Source organism: Schistocerca americana, unplaced genomic scaffold, assembly GCF_021461395.2.
Source record: "Schistocerca americana isolate TAMUIC-IGC-003095 unplaced genomic scaffold, iqSchAmer2.1 HiC_scaffold_283, whole genome shotgun sequence".
Lineage (NCBI taxonomy): Eukaryota > Metazoa > Arthropoda > Insecta > Orthoptera > Acrididae > Schistocerca > Schistocerca americana.
Window position 1 is genome coordinate 117,501 of NW_025725998.1, and position 5,000 is coordinate 122,500.

At 62.6% G+C, this 5,000-nt stretch overlaps 1 pseudogene; it reads left to right on the plus strand.

The window, feature by feature from the left end:
• LOC124578973 overlaps nt 1-5,000 on the plus strand; it is a 7,958-nt pseudogene that overhangs the window by 546 nt on the left and 2,412 nt on the right.

Genomic DNA, 5,000 nt, shown 5'->3' on the forward strand with positions numbered 1-5,000 from the left:
GTGTCCGGTTGCCTTTCCACTCGCCGCGGGGTGGGGCCGTTCCGGTGTGCGGTGGGCCGCACTTCTCCCCTAGTAGGACGTCGCGACCCGCTGGGTGCCGGCCTACGGCCCGGGTGCGCAGCCTGTCCTTCCGCGGGCCTCGGTTCGCGTCTGTTGGGCAGAGCCCCGGTGTCCTGGCTGGCTGCCCGGCGGTATATCTGGAGGAGTCGATTCGCCCCTTTGGGCGCTCGGGCTCCCGGCAAGCGCGCGCGGTTCTTCCCGGATGACGGACCTACCTGGCCCGGCCCCGGACCCGCGCCGCTGTTTGCTCGGGATGCTCTCGGGCGGAATAATCGCTCCCGTCAGCGGCGCTTCAGCTTTGGACAATTTCACGACCCGTCTTGAAACACGGACCAAGGAGTCTAACATGTGCGCGAGTCATTGGGCTGTACGAAACCTAAAGGCGTAATGAAAGTGAAGGTCTCGCCTTGCGCGGGCCGAGGGAGGATGGGGCTTCCCCGCCCTTCACGGGGCGGCGGCCTCCGCACTCCCGGGGCGTCTCGTCCTCATTGCGAGGTGAGGCGCACCTAGAGCGTACACGTTGGGACCCGAAAGATGGTGAACTATGCCTGGCCAGGACGAAGTCAGGGGAAACCCTGATGGAGGTCCGTAGCGATTCTGACGTGCAAATCGATCGTCGGAGCTGGGTATAGGGGCGAAAGACTAATCGAACCATCTAGTAGCTGGTTCCCTCCGAAGTTTCCCTCAGGATAGCTGGTGCTCGTACGAGTCTCATCCGGTAAAGCGAATGATTAGAGGCCTTGGGGCCGAAACGACCTCAACCTATTCTCAAACTTTAAATGGGTGAGATCTCCGGCTTGCTTGATATGCTGAAGCCGCGAGCAAACGACTCGGATCGGAGTGCCAAGTGGGCCACTTTTGGTAAGCAGAACTGGCGCTGTGGGATGAACCAAACGCCGAGTTAAGGCGCCCGAATCGACGCTCATGGGAAACCATGAAAGGCGTTGGTTGCTTAAGACAGCAGGACGGTGGCCATGGAAGTCGGAATCCGCTAAGGAGTGTGTAACAACTCACCTGCCGAAGCAACTAGCCCTGAAAATGGATGGCGCTGAAGCGTCGTGCCTATACTCGGCCGTCAGTCTGGCAGTCATGGCCGGTCCTTGCGGCCGGCCGCGAAGCCCTGACGAGTAGGAGGGTCGCGGCGGTGGGCGCAGAAGGGTCTGGGCGTGAGCCTGCCTGGAGCCGCCGTCGGTGCAGATCTTGGTGGTAGTAGCAAATACTCCAGCGAGGCCCTGGAGGGCTGACGCGGAGAAGGGTTTCGTGTGAACAGCCGTTGCACACGAGTCAGTCGATCCTAAGCCCTAGGAGAAATCCGATGTTGATGGGGGCCGTCATAGCATGATGCACTTTGTGCTGGCCCCCGTTGGGCGAAAGGGAATCCGGTTCCTATTCCGGAACCCGGCAGCGGAACCGATACAAGTCGGGCCCCTCTTTTAGAGATGCTCGTCGGGGTAACCCAAAAGGACCCGGAGACGCCGTCGGGAGATCGGGGAAGAGTTTTCTTTTCTGCATGAGCGTTCGAGTTCCCTGGAATCCTCTAGCAGGGAGATAGGGTTTGGAACGCGAAGAGCACCGCAGTTGCGGCGGTGTCCCGATCTTCCCCTCGGACCTTGAAAATCCGGGAGAGGGCCACGTGGAGGTGTCGCGCCGGTTCGTACCCATATCCGCAGCAGGTCTCCAAGGTGAAGAGCCTCTAGTCGATAGAATAATGTAGGTAAGGGAAGTCGGCAAATTGGATCCGTAACTTCGGGATAAGGATTGGCTCTGAGGATCGGGGCGTGTCGGGCTTGGTCGGGAAGTGGGTCAGCGCTAACGTGCCGGGCCTGGGCGAGGTGAGTGCCGTAGGGGTGCCGGTAAGTGCGGGCGTTTAGCGCGGGCGTGGTCTGCTCTCGCCGTTGGTTGGCCTCGTGCTGGCCGGCGGTGCAGGATGCGCGCGCCTGCGCGGCGTTCGCGCCCCGGTGCTTCAACCTGCGTGCAGGATCCGAGCTCGGTCCCGTGCCTTGGCCTCCCACGGATCTTCCTTGCTGCGAGGCCGCGTCCGCCTTAGCGTGCTCCTCCGGGGGCGCGCGGGTGCGCGGATTCTCTTCGGCCGCCATTCAACGATCAACTCAGAACTGGCACGGACTGGGGGAATCCGACTGTCTAATTAAAACAAAGCATTGCGATGGCCCTAGCGGGTGTTGACGCAATGTGATTTCTGCCCAGTGCTCTGAATGTCAACGTGAAGAAATTCAAGCAAGCGCGGGTAAACGGCGGGAGTAACTATGACTCTCTTAAGGCGGCCAAGTGGCGGCGGTGTGGCTGCATCCGGACTTGGCTTCTCGAAGTGCGGTCTTGATGTAGTCGTGCTGCTGCTGCGAGGTGCCTTCCTTGGGTTATAGTTACAGGGAGAGTGATGCGCAATACATGGGCCTAGCCCTCTTAGCCTCTCCTCTCCTGCGGTCTTCTCCCCTTCTCGTGGGCCCGCTGATTTCGCAGAGTGGAAGACCGCACCAGGGGCTTGGGGGGGTTACCAGCCCCCCCTCGCACTATCCCTTTTTTAGTTGGGGGCAGTAAGCAGAGAATAAGTGGTGGCCCTTCCGCTGAAGGTGCCACCCCAACTCCCCCAGCACCTAGCCGGCCAACCGGCCGTGCCGAAAATCTTGTAACTTTTGCAGCTATGTATACCTGTAGTGAGTGCCACCGCAGCTTTACAACCAAGAACGGTCTCGGGGTCCATCGCCGCCGCCAACATCTTGCGGCCGCCAACGCGGAGATCGTCACGGAGAGGCATCGCGCGAGGTGGACGGAGGAAGAAGTCCTGTCGCTCGCCAAGGCAGAGGCCGAACTGTTCCTCGAGAGGGACGCCCGGTTCTTCTTTGTAAATCAAGAGCTCATCAGGATGTTCCCCGACCGAACGCTTGAGGCAATCAAGTGCCGACGGCGGCAAGCTGCCCACAAGCAGCTTGTCCGCCAATTCATGGAGGCGCTTGAGATCGGTCGGGGGGAAGAGCCGGCGTCCTGCCGGGGAGCGGCGAGCCCGCTGCCTGACGCGGGCGAGGCCGCTGCGCCGCCCGTCGACGCAGCCGAGGACTTCGCGGCCGACACCACCGGGCCGCCGCCGGAGGGGCCGACTGACGCCGCCATCTGGGAGCATCTGGCGGGGCTACCTGCTTCCGCCCAGCGTTTCTCTGCCCTGGATCGTGTCATCGGTCTGGGGCGGGGCACGCCGCCCGATGTCATCCTGGGCATGCTCCCGGATGCCCTTGCGTCGGTCGGGTCCAGAGGGGAGAGATCGATCACCAGGACACAGCGGCCGCGCCAACCATCGAAGCGGCCGCCTGCCGCGCCGCCGACGCAGAAGCGCAAGCGGCGCCGCTGGGAGTACGCGAGAACGCAGGATGCCTTCCGACGGTCGCGTGCGCGTTGCGTGCGCGGCCTCTTGGATGGCACCCTGCTCCAGCCGCCACCTGCCATCCCTGGTCTGCTGGACTTCTGGGCGGACCTCTTCACCAAGAAGCCCATCTCCACCGCGGGCTTCATTCGTGACCGCCTCCTCCCGCACTCAGAGCCTGTCGCTCTCGAGTGCATATGGGGGCCGGTCACACATGAGGAGGTCGCCGCCGCGTTGCCGCCCAGGGGATCAGCAGCCGGGCCGGACGGCCTTACCCCAGCGGAGTTGCGGCGTCTGCCGCACGAAGTCCTGGTGAAAGTGATGAATCTCTTCCTTCTGGCCCGCGCCCTTCCGGAACGCCTGCTTCGCGCGCGGACGTCCCTTCTCCCGAAAACGGCTGCACCAACATCCCCCGCTGACTTTCGCCCCATTACGGTCTGCTCGGTCTTGGCGCGGACCTTTCACAAGGTTCTCGCGTCACGCCTGATGCGCGCTTGTGCTGTGGACGAACGTCAGCGGGCATTCATCCCTCGGGATGGGATGTTGGAAAATACCTTCATCTTGGACACTGCTCTCACCGACGCAGTTCGCTCCTGCCGCTCTGTCTTTGTGGCATCGATCGACGTATCTAAGGCATTCGATTCGGTAGATCATGCTGCCCTTCGCCCCGTGCTGAAGGCGCATGGCCTGCCGGATTGCTTTGTCGAGTATGTCGAGCGGTGCTACGAGGGCAGCACGACAGTGATAGCGGACGGCGCCGGCGTGGGCGTGTCTGTGCAGCCAGCACGGGGCGTTCGCCAGGGCGATCCCCTCTCCCCCCTCCTGTTCAACTTTGCGGTGGACTACGTTTTAGGCCAACTGCCCTCCCACATCGGAGCTCGGATCCTCGGTCGCAGAGTCAACGCTGCGGCCTTTGCAGATGACGTCTTGCTGTTTGCAGCGACCCCGAGGGGCTTGCAGTCCCTCATCGACGCAGCTACCGCAGCCCTCGCCCACCTGGGGCTGCAGATCAACGCCCGGAAGTGTTTCACCCTCGCCTTAGTCGCGTCAGGGCGCGAGAAGAAGGTGAAGGTGGACAGCAATGTCACCTTCACAGCAGGCAATACCACCATGCCTGCCCTGCGTGTGGGTGAAACCTTCCGGTACCTGGGGCTGCAATTTTCCACGGCGGGTCGCTGTGTCTTCAATCCACGTAGCCACCTGGTGGAGCAGCTTGACGTCATCTCCCGAGCTCCGCTGAAGCCGCAACAGCGCCTCCACGCTCTCACCAACGTACTTCTCCCTGGCCTGTACCACGGGCTGGCCCTCAGCCGCACCCGGGTGGGTGCATTGAAGTCGGCCGACGTTACCATCCGGGCCGCCGTCAGGAGATGGTTCCGCCTTCCGGCGGACACCCCCCTGGGATACTTCCACGCTCCTGTTGCCCAGGGGGGCCTCGGCATTCCATCTTGCCGATGGATGGGTCCGACCCTCCGTCGGTCCCGTCTCCTGGCGCTGAAGAAGATAGGGCCAGCCTGCGACGGTGTAGGCATGGATGAGGTACAGCGTGAGATCGAGGTGCTGGAGC